At 36.4% G+C, this 17,585-nt stretch overlaps 1 protein-coding gene across 2 annotated transcripts in view; it reads right to left on the reverse strand.

The window, feature by feature from the left end:
* LOC124360530 (beta-1,4-glucuronyltransferase 1) overlaps positions 1 to 16,981 on the reverse strand; it is a 54,288-nt gene extending 37,307 nt beyond the window's left edge. Inside the window, exons 1-2 of one of the 2 annotated variants that reach the window (XM_046814237.1) lie at positions 16,909 to 16,981; positions 7,781 to 7,804 (exon numbers count right to left, since the gene is read on the reverse strand). The gene's annotated coding sequence lies outside the window, so the exon portion shown is untranslated. The remainder of the gene's footprint in view (positions 1 to 7,780; positions 7,805 to 16,908) is intronic. The other variant, XM_046814239.1, reaches the window with a different exon arrangement.
* Positions 16,982 to 17,585: the final 604 nt, after the last annotated feature.

Here is a 17,585-nt window from a genome sequence, read left to right on the forward strand (position 1 = left end):
CTGTGTGGAGAATGAGGTGGAAGTTGTCGGCATGAAAGTGACTGGTGTGCAGAGTTACGGCGCTCTCAGAGTGGTTACAGAGTAATTAACATAGTAGACTGTAGACATACTCTGTGTGGGGAATGAGGTGGAAGTTGTTGGCATGAAAGTGACTGGTGTGCAGTGTTACGGCGCTCTCAGGGTGGTTACAGAGTAATTAACATAGTAGATGTAGACATACTCTGTGTGGAGAATGAGGTGGAAGTTGTTGGCATGAAAGTGACTGGTGTGCAGAGTTACGGCGCTCTCAGGGTGGTTACAGAGTAATTAACATAGTAGACTGTAGACATACTCTGTGTGGGGAATGAGGTGGAAGTTGTTGGCATGAAAGTGACTGGTGTGCAGAGTTACGGCGCTCTCAGGGTGGTTACAGAGTAATTAACATAGTATACTGTAGACATACTATGTGTGGAGAATGAGGTGGAAGTTGTCGGCATGAAAGTGACTGGTGTGCAGAGTTACGGCGGTCTCAGAGTGGTTACAGAGTAATTAACATAGTAGACTGTAGACATACTCTGTGTGGGGAACGAGGTGGAAGTTGTCGGCATGAAAGTGACTGGTGTGCAGAGTTACGACGCTATCAGAGTGGTTACAGAGTAATTTACATGGTAGACTGTAGACATACTCTGTGTGGAGAATGAGGTGGAAGTTGGCGGCATGAAAGTGACTGGTGTGCAGAGTTACGGCGCTCTCAGGGTGGTTACAGAGTAATTAACATAGTACAATGGCTGGCAATGATAACACCGGGTTCCAATCAGAGACAACTACACGCTACCCACCCCTTCCCCCACCACCCCACAACGGCTATCGTTATCATTCAGTTTACCCTACCGAGACCCTAGTTGCCATCACTGAAATATTTGCACGAGGCACGCACTCTGCCCCTGTTAGCCGACCCTTCATTTTCCTTCTCTTCTTTGGCGGCACACTACTTTCAAATCATGAGTATTTCGGAACTGTTATAAACTAGAATTTAATTTCTAACCACAACTAATTATGACAACTTGTAAATTTGCAAGTATACAAATCTTTTTAACCTGGTGCTGTAACAGTTGGAAATGATTAAAAACTCAAAGAGTGTACTAAACTAGATCTAATAGTCGCTTTGTGTTAGTCGCATTATTACTTTGTGTTTCGTTCCAGATATAGGGTTTTCTAAATCGACTCACTATTGAATTGACTCGCTTTGTGTGCATTTCACGCAGTATTACTACTTAGTTGTAAGTTTTAAAGTTCAACGTTAGAAGAAGAGAGCTAAATATTCTCGCAACATAACATTTCTATAATTATTGTATGATATCAAATCACACGTAATCGAAGACAATCTTTTAATAAAAGAATAACAATGACATACACGACATAATTTTAACTTTACACATACGTTTCCTCTGTATAAGGTACCCACGTGGCATGGAGCACTCATCTGGGGCATGACGAAGGCAATTTATTTTTAATGTCAAATGTCCCTTTCCCGCAGTTGGAAGAAATATATATTTCGTTAAAGTTGTTTCATAACAAAATATCAAACTGTAGATGTACCATTAGTTTAGATGGTTTTAGTAGTAGTAGTTTAGATGGTTAATTTGTACAACTCTGATGGTATAACAACTACATGATGACATATTAATATGGTCGTAACACTTTAAAAAATGTAGAAATTTCGTTACTTTGCAAGTAGTTTTTTCTTTTTGTTTAAACGATTTATTTAATTGTGTAAATGTTGTGTTAAATGTTTTACGTAATTTTTAAAACACTAAACACATTACAAATCCACAGTTTTGAAAATTTGATACATATTTAGATAGTATGTAAGTGGTTTCTACAAATTAGTTATTTGTTCTACGTTTTAGTTATTGTTTTAGCCAAAACATCTACTCATTCCCTAAATAGAAAAAAACGTATGAGTTTTAAACATCCTATTTTAGATTATTTACTTAATAGTGTTTATTACCTAGGGAAGTGATTAAAAAATTAATTTATATGACTATCAAACCGAAATTAAAACTTTAAATTAAATGGATAGCTTTCAGAGTATACTAAATGCTATAGTGTAATCTTCCTTTTTAAATGGTAAATTGATGCTAAACGTCTAATGAGATTTTCTCACGTACACAGATTTAAATTTTCAGGTGTTTTCCTGCCGATATATTAATATTAAGAAAATAGCAGTTATCCGCGGCTTAACACCTGATTTCCTATTAAATTACAGGTACGTCCATAGACATTTCTTTTCTCTGCAGGGTAGCATATTAACTCCTGAAAAAAGTGATGATCACTGGAAAATATTACAATCTCCTGATCTATTTCTGAATAGTTGGACTTTACGTAGGGAGAACAATATTTTGGGGCCCTGAAATGAAAGACTAAAGTAGTTTTTATGCGTGTGAAGAAGCATTTCTGAATCGAATCAATTATCAATTAGAACATATACATACTCGGTCTGAGAAAGAACCCAACTTTAATTTTAAAAAATGAATCTACTTCTTTACGTATCAGCCCAATCGAGAAAATATATACATGCATAGGTCTGAAAATTCTTATTCAGCGAAAAGCGTCTACTTCCGGTCTAATGTACTTCCTGTACCAATATTCTGGACCGGAAATATATACCTTTTAACCAAAGCAGACTTGTATGTCAGTAACACGTATGTACATATATCTTCTTCATCGGGACTACAAGACAAACTCAACAACGGCACCGGGAATATCTTAGACCTTCCGTATATGACAAGGGCTAAAAAGAAAGGCTTTAAGACCGAAACACTTATCCGAGATCCACGAATTTGCATTTTCTTGATTGAGACAACAAGGTAAACTCAGTTGTGGCGTCAGAAGTATTATCAATTCCAACCAGAAATTATGCTACACGTGCAAAACATGATATAAGAATCAGACTAAACTCTGATCCTCTTAAGCATTAACACTGAAATAATGATGTATGCCTACATACGTTTGAAAAAATGTATATAACTCTATCATATTAAGTAAGTAGTAGTATTTCGTAAGTGCTAAATATTGCATGCAAAGGCGCTGGTAACAACTAGTCTTCAATAAATACTTCCATGTCTCAAGATACTTCCTTTTACTGATATAGAAGAGGATACAAATGTAAATTTTAGTTTGCTAAATTCATTTAAATATAACAAATATTTTAAATTATTTATCCCAAAAAGATTCTAGTTTTCCCATACAAAGGTTGGCATTTTCCAGAGCCACAGGAATCCCCATTGGCTGTGCCTTTTTGTTGTTCATAAAAATGTAGGCTATCTTGAAAACGGAAGCAATTCATTGTAAGAACAAAATGGATTAGTTTTGTAATAATTGAACTGCTATGATTTGTATAAATTTGTCTTTCTTTAAGGTAGTGCATTACAGCTTCAATTCCTTCATCGTATTCTAGGTTTTGTGTATAAATATGTGACTTTATTTGTGACCAAAATTGTATCCCTAGGAAGAGGTTTGTATATATTTTTAATATTATTTAAGAAGTCATCCTAATTTTTTTATGAAAAATGATGAATTCTTGTAACTTGTCATCCACATATATTATGCTAATACTGTATTGATCGGTATGAAAGTATTATTGACAGAGAGTTTGGTTTGATGGAATTTGCGTAGTAGGAGAAAAATGTGTTGTATAAGAATACAATATAATGTTGATGTTCCAAATACTGTAATGATCGGTGTGAAAGTATTATTTATTGACAGAGAGTTTGGTCTGTTAGTATTTGCCTAGTAGGCGTAAAACATGTTATAGAATAATAAAATATAATATTGATGTTTCAAAGGAATCATCAACTGTGAAAAGCAATCAGGATAATGAATGTTGGATTAGTCAACAGCAGCGCAGCGAAGGATATTTCCAAACCAAAACGTCCTTCAGGCTAGGCTGCGTTGCCCTCCCTCCAACCATCCTTCTACTGCGGTATGTCGTTTCTCGGATAGCCTTGCTTCTGTTTATTCCACCTAATTCTTCTTAGCGTCCAAACTGTTGAATCCAGATTCAACATTCCAAATTCAGACATTCCACATCAGGGTAACACACATTCAACCTACTCGTAGCTAGAGCCTGGGAAATGTCCTTTAGGTGTGGTCAGCAGCACAATCGTCTGATAAGAGTGTTTTCTGTGGTTCTCTTCTGTAGACGAATAGCGAGGTCATATCTCGTTACTTAGCAGGGTTGAAAGCCCAAAGCTAGTTCCTGTAATTGGTTTTCGTTTTTTTTTTTAAATTTCTGGTGATGTTTACTTTAGTATCTTAGACACAACTGGCTTTTCTGATATTTTTCTGTTATTGTAATATTACGTTTAAGAGCACAAATTAAGCCACCTTCGATCAAGCACTCTGTTATTTGTAAGGGTAAGATCTATGGTAATCTATATCTAATACACGACAGTTCCTGAAGCTTTTATTTTAGGAATTGTCGTTTGTATGAGGTAGAATATACCTTCAAAAAGGACAAAATTTTAACATGTAATCTAAGCATTTTTAAGCCAATCTAACTGCGAATTACAATGGAATGTATTGTACCTAAAGCAGATGATTAAATGCTGTAAAAGGGACTTCGCTAGAAGTTCTAAAGTGATTTGAGGTCTAACTCGAGCAAAATTTTGAAAAGTCTGGACAGTTTTAGATGGCTTCTTCCCCGATAGTCACTTATGATAATGAGAGTATCTCGCTCTCGTCAAGCGATTTTCTATAATTAAGCAGTCGCTCGAGAAATCTGTGAATGTAAACACATGTAAAAACTTTTTTGCAAAACATCGACATTCTTCTCATATCAGTCGAAGAGTTCCAGATTACAATCAAGTACCTCAACATGCAGGTTTGCATGTGTATCTTCGCAAACCTATAAATGATATCACCGCCTCTGTGAAATTTCCATTTGGTGCATATTCCATCTAGAAGACCACAGTTACGAGGCAGAACCAAACATATGAGCCTCTAAACTCAATATAATTTAGAATGAACCGTATTCTTAGTATTGTAGTGAATAAAATCATTTTGTGTGCACCTTCATTAAATTTCTAACAGTTTGCCATCCTACTTCTTCAAACCAGCATGGCTATGAGAGATTAGACTATTGCTATATAACTTTTGATTTTAGTAATTGAACAACAAGATATTGTTGATAACGATTACATGTGGATGTATGCTAAACAATCGTTCAACTACTCCGAATAGTCGAAATGTATAGTAGATGTTTGTGCGACTGAGTGACGACGAGATCGGGTAGAAACCATCTATATTTACATGCACACGACATTGACAACTCCTACGTCACGTCTAATTAAGCTGTTGGCTATCTAACAAGTATTATCATTCGACGAATTTACTTGTTTTCTTAGTAGTAACTAATCACGTAAACAATATCCAACAAATCTATCACATTTAGATAAACAATCCAATGAAGTGTTCGGCGTGGCTATTATTCGTATATGGAGTTTAGCCTGGTAACTTTGTACCAAACTTTGTGGTTAGCGTAATGTACAGTGCAGTATGTAGTAAACTGTACGCTATGTCTGCAGGCTAGAGACCATGGTATGATGGCCAGGTGTGGGGCGTGGCGAGTAGTGTGTCAGTCCCAGACTAGAATAGAGTTATAGTTGTTGTAATGTACAGTACAGTATGTAGTAAACTGCACGCTATGTCTGCAGGCTAGAGACCATGGTATGATGGCCAGGTGTGGGGCGTGGCGAGTAGTGTGTCAGTCCCAGACTAGAATAGAGTTATAGTTGTTGTAATGTACAGTACAGTATGTAGTAAACTGTACGCTATGTCTGCAGGCTAGAGACCATGGTATGATGGTCAGATGTGGGGCGTGGCGAGTAGTGTGTCAGTCCCAGACTAGAATAGAGTTATAGTTGTTGTAATGTACAGTACAGTATGTAGTAAACTGCACGCTATGTCTGCAGGCTAGAGACCATGGTATGATGGCCAGGTGTGGGGCGTGGCGAGTAGTGTGTCAGTCCCAGACTAGAATAGAGTTATAGTTGTTGTAATGTACAGTACAGTATGTAGTAAACTGCACGCTATGTCTGCAGGCTAGAGACCATGGTATGATGGCCAGGTGTGGGGCGTGGCGAGTAGTGTGTCAGTCCCAGACTAGAATAGAGTTATAGTTGTTGTAATGTACAGTACAGTATGTAGTAAACTGCACGCTATGTCTGCAGGCTAGAGACCATGGTATGATGGCCAGGTGTGGGGCGTGGCGAGTAGTGTGTCAGTCCCAGACTAGAATAGAGTTATAGTTGTTGTAATGTACAGTACAGTATGTAGTAAACTGCACGCTATGTCTGCAGGCTAGAGACCATGGTATGATGGCCAGGTGTGGGGCGTGGCGAGTAGTGTGTCAGTCCCAGACTAGAATAGAGTTATAGTTGTTGTAATGTACAGTACAGTATGTAGTAAACTGCACGCTATGTCTGCAGGCTAGAGACCATGGTATGATGGTCAGGTGTGGGGCGTGGCGAGTAGTGTGTCAGTCCCAGACTAGAATAGAGTTATAGTTGTTGTAATGTACAGTACAGTATGTAGTAAACTGCACGCTATGTCTGCAGGCTAGAGACCATGGTATGATGGCCAGGTGTGGGGCGTGGCGAGTAGTGTGTCAGTCCCAGACTAGAATAGAGTTATAGTTGTTGTAATGTACAGTACAGTATGTAGTAAACTGCACGCTATGTCTGCAGGCTAGAGACCATGGTATGATGGCCAGGTGTGGGGCGTGGCGAGTAGTGTGTCAGTCCCAGACTAGAATAGAGTTATAGTTGTTGTAATGTACAGTACAGTATGTAGTAAACTGCACGCTATGTCTGCAGGCTAGAGACCATGGTATGATGGCCAGGTGTGGGGCGTGGCGAGTAGTGTGTCAGTCCCAGACTAGAATAGAGTTATAGTTGTTGTAATGTACAGTACAGTATGTAGTAAACTGCACGCTATGTCTGCAGGCTAGAGACCATGGTATGATGGCCAGGTGTGGGGCGTGGCGAGTAGTGTGTCAGTCCCAGACTAGAATAGAGTTATAGTTGTTGTAATGTACAGTACAGTATGTAGTAAACTGTACGCTATGTCTGCAGGCTAGAGACCATGGTATGATGGCCAGATGTGGGGCGTGGCGAGTAGTGTGTCAGTCCCAGACTAGAATAGAGTTATAGTTGTTGTAATGTACAGTACAGTATGTAGTAAACTGCACGCTATGTCTGCAGGCTAGAGACCATGGTATGATGGCCAGGTGTGGGGCGTGGCGAGTAGTGTGTCAGTCCCAGACTAGAATAGAGTTATAGTTGTTGTAATGTACAGTACAGTATGTAGTAAACTGTACGCTATGTCTGCAGGCTAGAGACCATGGTATGATGGCCAGGTGTGGGGCGTGGCGAGTAGTGTGTCAGTCCCAGACTAGAATAGAGTTATAGTTGTTGTAATGTACAGTACAGTATGTAGTAAACTGCACGCTATGTCTGCAGGCTAGAGACCATGGTATGATGGCCAGGTGTGGGGCGTGGCGAGTAGTGTGTCAGTCCCAGACTAGAATAGAGTTATAGTTGTTGTAATGTACAGTACAGTATGTAGTAAACTGCACGCTATGTAGCAGACTATCTCATGCATTCGGTTAACATAATATTAACAATAACACACATTCCCTACTCTAACTCTTAGTAATATAAATGACTGAAATTTGAAAGCGCCTTCTTAATGATTTACAGTATTTTATTTTACATATACTTAAGAATTCTGCACTTACGCAACTGCAATTTAACATATATACCTGAAACAAAATAAAACATAGTTTAGTGTTGTCTCTACTGTAGAAACCACCTTTTTAATTAAATCTAATATATTTTAATGCTTATTTTACATTAAAAACGTATTACATAACACGTTCAATAACAGTTCTTAATATTTTCCATAGTATGTAAAATAATGGTAATAGCTGACTGCGATGTATAAATCAGTTCACTTACGTATTAACTAAGTACTTATCAACTATTTCTCCTTTGATTCTATTACACACGGCACCGGAAGACATGTAATACGAGCGAGAAGAAAATCGAAGTCCTAGCCCTTTGGCTGCTATGCAACGATATGTCGTTTTTGGTAATCGTGCCGAAAAATGATATGCAACGATATATCGTAGTTGGCCTTTGTTCCGAAAAATACTATGGAACGATATTTCGTTGTTGCGAATTTTTTTTTCCAGCGCTAAATATTACGTTATTTACACGAGGATTGCGGTAAATGACAGTTGAATAAGTTTACTTTTCCTTAAAAATAATAACAACACTTGTATTTGCTGGTTTTTTTATAGTACACTAACGGCAAAAACAGCTGTGATCTAAATATAGACCCCTGAAAAAATAGCACAGGGTAAGTTTTTTTGTGTTTTTTCCATTACATAAGTAAAAATCTATATTTTTGCATGAACATTTCAGTATGTACTCAAAACAACATATGGTTTTAGGTACAAACGTATTTAAAAAAATAAAAGTTAAATTTAATTATGTTTTTCTGTGTCAAAGTTAAAAAAAAAACAAAAAACATTATTTTTTTATTTGTTTACATAGTTTTGTATTTTTCGAAATGTATTATTTTTTATTTTCTTACATATATTATACTACAAAACAAAACATAAACCAATAAAATAGGTTAAAATTTGAGGAACTTATGATTTTTTTTAGTAAAACTCTACAAATTCACCATTTTAGGCTTAGCACTTTTGGGATAACATTTGAAAAAAACCTGAGCACTTTTGGGATAACATGTCAAAAAATTCTTAGCAGCCAAAGGGCTAGATGGAATTTCTTGTTGAACTCTTTAATATTTGTTTTGGGAAATTCTCTCTTGGCCAAACTAATAACTTCTGGCAAAACAACTAAATGAAAATATCTAACATATTTTTAACAACCCTCCCGGAAATCCCACTACGTGTTTGAATATAATAGACACATTTCTGTAAAACGGATTAAAACTATTAAAACGGATTGCCTGTCCCTCTGTCCAAACCTAAGCACATAACAGATTTTGAATATAAAAAATAACTCAATAGCTTTACGTGGCAACTTTGCCAATGCATTATATTTTGTTAACAATTTCACGATAAGCCTTGGGGAGTATTAAATTCTAGATCCTCGTAAATAAACTTCACGCAATCCTAGGGCAACAAATGAGGCATAGAGTTGATTATCATTAAATAAACAAAATAAATTCAATAAACTAGATAGGATATATGCTATGCGATAACACATTTTGTTATGTGTGCAATGACAATTTGACCTGGGTATAGTTGAGGTTAGGTTAGGACGAGCAACATTGAGTTCTTGTACTCTATAACTGCGGCGGGCTCACACATCTAAGTAAGTAATTATTGTCTGTATAGTAGCCGTTAACATAGACGCGGTTGAAGTTTAAATGCACAAAAATGAAATATTACGCTGCAGGAAGCCCTGTCGGGAGGAGAACACTATCGATATTTTTAACTACTAATTTATTTTTAAATCCAATTATCTTTACAACGTATCTTACTTGTTTATAACTGATAAATCTGAATAAACGTTATGAGTAGACATTAAAACGGCAAAGTGTAGAGTAATAACATGAAAATAAACTAATACACAGTTTATGTAGAAATTTCGTAGTTATACGATACGGGTATATAGGCTCCGCGACTACACTACTCACATGGATGAGTACTTTATGTTCTTTCGAGAAAATTCAGAAGAATAATGATTCGCTTATGAATAATTTATTTTGTAATATAGTTTACAACAGGTCAGGCCTAGTTTATTTTACTCCATTATGACGTTCTTTCCCTGATCGTGTATAATTTGTTAGCAAATTTTACACGATTTAAATCAATCCATAACACGAAAATATTAATTAATTTTACAATACCCCGTAATTTTGAGCCGTCGGATACGTAGTGTGAACGTGTGTGTTATATTCTAGTAGACGTTTTCCAATTTCATATTTAGGATGTAAAAAGTTCCCTTTCGAGAAACCTGCATTGTTTGTACAAATACTATAGTCAAAATATGAAGAACGAGAATTTTTGTTTATTTCAAGTCCTAGCAGTAGCATGTAGCATGTTCGCAATACAATATTGTATTGAAAATAACGTTTACCCATAGTACCATTTATAGGGATTTACACATGTATTACACATAAAAACTATACATTACGACGTCTGGTTAGCATCAAAGCCAAAAAACAATATTAACTGGAGGAAGATAAATAATGGCGAAATAATGAATTAATTCGATTTAACTCTTGTTGTTTTCGTAAAGCAGTAGATCGTATCTACTCATACCTCAGAGTACAATTGCGCCGACAAAGGCAGCTCTGGTAGGTACGAACGAGAGGCTCTGATACCCCACAAGTAGTGCAAGCCCCGACTGAAGCGGCGGCCGATGGAAATTTCCAATCCTGTCGGAGCTCGGAGCCGGAAGGCGAAGGTGATACAAAAGTCGCGTACCACGACCGGGCTGGGTCGGCCACAACCCACCGGCCCACTTTACAAACCTTGACACACTCCACAACACACGTTGACCGGTCCACCTCAGACTATCCTATCTGCACTGACCGTCACCGATCCAACGCCCACTGTTCCCACAACCCGGACATTTCTCGGTGTTGACGTCACCTATCTTCCAAGAGCCGATGAGGTATTCCAGACAGTGCGAGGTGTGGAGGTGACACGGCGTCGCTGGCTGAACATTGACACACTCCACAACACACGTTGACCGGTCCACCTCAGACTATCCTATCTGCACTGATCGTCACCGATCCACCGCCCACTGTTCCCACAACCCGGACATTTCTCGGTGTTGACGTCACCTATCTTCCAGGAGCCGATGAGGTATTCCAGACAGTGCGAGGTGTGGAGGTGACACGGCGTCGCTGGCTGAACATTGACACACTCCACAACACACGTTGACCGGTCCACCTCAGACTATCCTATCTGCACTGATCGTCACTGATCCACCGCCCACTGTTCCCACAACCCGGACATTTCTCGGTGTTGACGTCACCTATCTTCCAGGAGCCGATGAGGTATTCCAGACAGTGCGAGGTGTGGAGGTCACACGGCGTCGCTGGCTGGACATTGACACTCGCCTTACATAAAACATGTGCCCGCTTGCACAACTCATCGGCCGTAGCTCGTCTTTCTCCTGCCTCGGAACCGGACTGTACAGCACTATTGTCCGAGACAACAGCCACGGGTGAGCTCAAGGTCATTACAGCCTTCTGCTGCTAATTACATTCCTGGCAGTCTTGTGTTTGGTTTTAACTGCTGTAAAACAGTGTTAGGCATACCGAACAATATCACCTTCAGGCTTCACACTGGAATCGATTATAGCGAGCTGAAATGAAGTTTGAACACGTATAAACGTCTGGTTACAGTTTAATCCATGCTAAATATACAGGGTGTCAATTAAGTCTGGAACCTCTTTTTTAATTTTTAAACCACAATATAAAAAAATACCAAAGTTCACGCGTACTTACTGGTGATAGTAACGCACATATCTGCCCAATTACCGACCAGATAATCCCTTTGGGGGACGGTCCACAAGGAGTCAGAAAAAATTCTTAAATAGCAGCATAGGTCAAGTTTGGTATCAAATTAAAGGTCTTACTTAGTAGAGTACAATGCCGCAAACCGGACTTCAAAAGGTGGATTCATTCAGTAGTTATAGCTATTTGAATTTTAAAACAATTGAACTATGTAAATTATTAAGTATTACAAGTAAACCACAATTTTTAAGTACCTGTGATCAAAGTAAGTGTTCAAAATGTTCCCCTACCATCGTCTGGCAATGTCCTAGGCGGTTGTAAAAGCCATCCACTGCATTTTGAAGGTAGTCACAAGGAATATCTTGAGCTTCTTAGACTATTAGATTTCTTAGTTACGCCAAATCTCGAGGCTTAGTACGATAAACTTTATCTTTAAGGTATCCCCAAAGAAAAAAAATCCAGTGGAGATAAATCAGGGGAAAGAGCAGGCCACTCTACTGCACCACGTCTCCCAATCCATCTGTGAAGGAATATTGTATCCAAGTATTCTCTAACAAGGAGAGCAAAGTGTGGTGGCGCGCCATCTTGTTGGAAATAAATTCTTTGAAATTGTTGACCAAGAGCAGCTTGTAGTGCAGGAATTATCTTATTTTGGAGCATTGCTAGATACGAGTCACCATTTAAATTACCATTGATAAATAATGGGCCCATAATTTGATTTCCTATAATACCTGCCCAAACGATAAGTTTCTGTGGATGCTGTGTATGACTCAATCTGCCACTTTCACATTGTAACAGTAGTTGTGTTATTGGTAATAATTATTGATTCCTGGCTTCGATTACTACATTGTCAGATAATGGGAGGGGAACATTTTGAACACTTAATTTGATCACAGGTACTTAAAAATTGGTGTTTGCTTGTAATACTTAATAATTTACATAGTTCAATTGTTTTAAAATTCAAATAGCTATAACTACTGAATGGATCCACCTTTTGAAGTCCGGTTTGCGGCATTGTACTTTGCTAAGTAAGACCTTTAATTTGATACCAAACTTGACCTATGCTGCTATTTAAGAATTTTGTCTGACTCCTTGTGGACCGTCCCCCAAAGGGATTATCCGGTCAGTAATTGAGCAGATGTGTGCGTTACTATCACCAGTAAGCACGTGTGAACTTTGGTATTTCTTTCTATTATGGTTCAAAAATTAAAAAAGAGGTTCCAGACTTAATTGACACCCTGCATAAGAATGCAGTTCTATAGCAAAATAAACAAGTATTACTAGTTTCTACTGTAACCTAACGGTTTATTTACATACTTTTCTGCAAATCTTACACGGGGCACTTTGGTAATTATACGTCTCTGGCCTGAGAGGATGTGCAATAATATTTCGACTCGGTATAACTAAAACTTTACTTATAAGAGGCGACGAAGGCGATAAATAATCAATAGGAAGCGGTGAGGTGACGGCGGCCTGGCGAGGCTCCAGCAGTGTGTAGAGAGCCAGCCGATATCAGTGCCAACTTCATCTCGTCTATGTGGCAGTCGTGAGCCCGACATAACACTGCAGTTCCCAGACCGCGGTGGCGGTGGCGGTAGCGGTCACTACAGTACTGTACAGTGTACATGCTATACAATGTACTGCGAACAAGTTATATTGTAGGCATATACATGTTATATTATACCAGTTTCCGGTGAGGCGGCACAGAATCTAAACTTTCCATCGTTGAACCGATTGGGATTGTGTTTGGTAATTCGTTTCGGCGCTCAGTATTTACACATATAAAACCCTTCACATTTTTAATTTAAGTCGTTGGAAGCAGTATTAGGCTTAATTAACAACTAAACGTGGTCAAATTGAATGACTTTTTTTATTAATTACGTCTAGCAATAATTTTCACTGGAATAAGAGCCTGATTTTCTAACGGCCGTCTTCAGTATTGTCCCATAAGAACAATGCTGATCATGTATTTTGGCATTGGGCTTTGCTGTATGATCCCACTGCTGTATAGTTACTAATTCCCAATATTACTAATAATTTTAAACAGAAATCTACTTTACTAAAATTTCAAGGCTTAGTAAAGATTTATTGTTGAATCCTTCGAAAAATGTTTACAGTCAATCGAAAAACTATCAACATTTAGGGGATGATATCAGCAAACTTTTGGTACAATGGAGAAATAACAAATCTTTCAGAAAATAAATCGCACATTTGGAAGCAATTAAAAAGGGATAAATATAATTTAAGGTTAAAAGTACAGTAATATTTCAAAGTGCAAGAAACAGATTAACTTTGAAGTTTTGAGATACAAATAAAAAATATAACTTTAAAACATTTTTTGATAATAATAGAAAGACAAAAGAAAATTGAGATGTAGTCAACCAATTTCTCTAAAAAGAAAATAAGTTTAATATTATTGGTAATATCAAAACGAATTTTCAAATTAAAGAGGAAATGAAATATAAGCCATTGTATGTTTTAAAGACAGTTTCAAAACATTAGCAGAAGATATTAGTAAATACATGGTAGGGGAATCGTTTCGATTTAACAAAAAAACATAAAACCGGGAATTAGTTAATAGGAAAACAAATGAGTATGAAACTTATTAAATGTAATGACATTTTTTTATAGGTCAGTAAGTAAATTGAATGGTAACTCTTCTACAAGTACTAACAGAATTAGGCCTAAGGATTTAAACCACAAAATATTTTACCTAAAGAATATGCTGGTTCACTTAGTTAATAGAATTGTAGACTGGTAATATACCAGAAAAAAATTAAAATTACCTATCTAAGACCCATTTATAAAAATGGAAATAAAACGGAGGTTTTTTGTTATAGGCTAGTGGGCTCTATTTCAGCAATAATGAAAACATTACAACACTAAATTTGTGAGCAATTTCAAAAATATCTTGCTAAACATAACACAATTAATCCAGCTCAATTCGGATTTATTAGTAAGAAATCAACAATAGATAGTCTATATTGAAAAATCTAATAAATTATATAGCGTAAAAAAAACTCTGCATGCGATAAAGTTTGTTATGAAAATGGCAACAGACCTGTTAATTATATAACAATGATACAGGAGTTGAAGGATGTTGGAATAACAATTAAAAAGTTAAATTTATTCTACAATTACTTTGAAGATAGACTACTATCAGTAGTCATAGGATATTATATTAGTGATAGTAGTTGTAATCAAAATAGTGGTCTTATACAGGGTAGCATAATATCATGTACACTATTTAACATCTATTGAAATGATCTAGCTAGTATGAAATGTAATACCCTATCTTGCAATATGCAGATGATAATATTCTTTATATGACTCATACAGATTTGTAGATGTGCAATACATGTATACAGGAAGATTTAAATTTAGTTGTTAAATGTTTTTTAAATAGTTGTATAAAGTTATTGGAAAAACTAAAGTTATAATATTTAGAAGCCCAAGAGTTGTAATCAATGTTAATATTAGTAGTGAGCTGTTTTATATTGTCATAAATGGAATGTTTAGTAGGTAACAAACAATGCCAATGCGAAAAAATATTTTTTTTTAATAACAATCTGAAACATTTTGGTTTAAATTTGGACTATAATATGAAGTTTAGAATACATATTGACGCACTCACTAATAAACTGAGATATATTATATTAATATATCAGAAAATACGTCCAGATTTCCAGTTTCAACAAAAAGAATTATTTACTTACTTTTCTATGGTGCAAAGTTACTTATTAATATAAGTCGACTTGTACTAATTGGAATCGATTTGTACTACTTAGCTCCTGAATACATAATAAGCCCTTTAAAAAAATTATTATAAGGATACAAAAAACCTTGTTTTATGATATGAAAATGGAAATGCTAGGTATAATGCCATATAAATCTATATGCGAATTTACTGATTTAATGAGACACTTTTTGAAAGATGAATTTAGAATTGTATTACATGTAGATTACAGATACAGAAATATTTCGGTACAACACCATGAAAATAACCATGGCAAATTAATACCTGAATTTAGAATACCGAAACTAATAAATTCGTTACCAAGAGAACTGCAACACTTTCAGAACAAAAATCAGGTAGACAAATGGTTGAACGGCTATATCTCTCTATATATAGATAAAGGACGAGCTTTTCAGTTCAATTTAAAAAATAGTAGAGAGAAAGAAGTTTTCCATTCAGAACTCCATAAACTCAGAGGCATATACACTCACAAAGTAAGGTTTACTCAGCACTCTTACACACCAGTACTTTATTCCACTAACAGTTATGGAGAACTGAGCTAATTCACATTTCCTGTTCATTTCATAATAAAAATATTCAAGAAGAAACAGTATATAAAACATAACAATATCTTCTAATTCAGATTTATGATCCACCACATTAACTTCTCATTCTCTTGGACATTTTATTACAGTTAACTGATAACCCGATAGTCAACTTTATCTTACAAAGTACAAGCAGTCAAAGGTCACTCACAATGGTTTTGGGATCGAGTTCCCACTCTATCAAATATAAAATTTTCAATTATATTTCTAAATACTTTATAATTTTTTATATCAATCTAAAACTCAAATTCTTACCTTAATTTGGAAACAAAAAGGATTTTATGTATTTATTATTGGAGGAAGGAATGTTTTTTGATATCTATAAATTATTTTTAACTTTTTCATCATTATCAGAATTATTTATTTCTGAATAAATGTAGATGTATTTATGTATAATAATAATATGCATGTAAAGTACGTTTAATATATTAAAAACCGTGTTTTTTAAATAAAGTTTTCCTCCTTTGATTAGCAATGCTAGAGGGTTAGATATAGTACACGTATACTGCAATCTATTAAATAATTTTCTAAAAATAATTTAGTTTTTAATTTGAATTTTGAAAATTGTTGGTTTTTAGAGAATTATATCATTATTACTATTGCTATTTCAAGACAAGATTAGTATTTTACAGATGTATCACAAAGTATGTACGAGGAAATTTAATTTATAGAGTAGTCACTTGAGATACAAAAATGTTTTACAACACTCCTAATTGAGGTTTTCTTTAAATCAGTATTTATTGTGTTATTATTATTAACTTTATCATAAATGATTTTAACATGGGACTGACGGTGTTTATTAACATTGTGCATTACAACGAATTAAACATAAACACGTTAATAACAAGAAAATGTAATGTACGGAACAAAAATGATAATATCATACTTGTAATGCTTATCCATAGGACGGACCGATTTGACTTTCCCGTCTAATTCAGCCCAAAATTTAAACTATCATAACATTAAAAATTATAGTAAATATTCAGAAAGTAAATGCAACATGACGTGACGTAATCTTACCGAAGTGGACATGGCGTCCGGACGCACAACTGGCGCGCTCTGTAGGTTGCAACTGTAGGTTGTATCTCTCGCACGACACTCTCTACAAACTGTTATCACTGTGGCGGGGACAACCGTGACGTCAGATCCCTGGAGACCGCCCAAGGTCACAGACCATCCGCCATTCCTTTGCTGCGCCGCGCTGCAGGGCCCGTTGATACACACAAGGCAGTAGCCAGAATTGTTTCCCTGGGTTCGGGGAGTTCAACCAGGGAAATACCTAATCATGCGTATACAAGTCATTCCACACGATCGTTATTTAGGGTCTGAATCTTTTAACTTCATTTTGGATGAGTAATGAACAACATTATTATATTATTTAATGCAGTGATTTCGAAAATAGAGATATCAAATAGTTTAAATTAAACTAAAGCATTTTATATTTGAAAATTGCAAAATCTGAAAACTTGAACAAAACGATCTTATGATTTCATAGCTGACTGGCATGAAAACATGCCTACATCCAGGGCCGTACTCAGCTTTGGCGGGCCCCAGAAAATATATTCAACCGGGCCCCGTCATGTTCCGCCACCACGTCCCTATCTCCTATCACCCCTTAGACATATGGGGGCTCGGCCTATGCCCCGGTAAAATTGTCCGAGAAAACCAGTCTGAGTACGGGCCTGTATACATCAACA

The sequence above is a fragment of the Homalodisca vitripennis genome, chromosome 4 (genome assembly GCF_021130785.1).
Source record: "Homalodisca vitripennis isolate AUS2020 chromosome 4, UT_GWSS_2.1, whole genome shotgun sequence".
NCBI lineage: Eukaryota > Metazoa > Arthropoda > Insecta > Hemiptera > Cicadellidae > Homalodisca > Homalodisca vitripennis.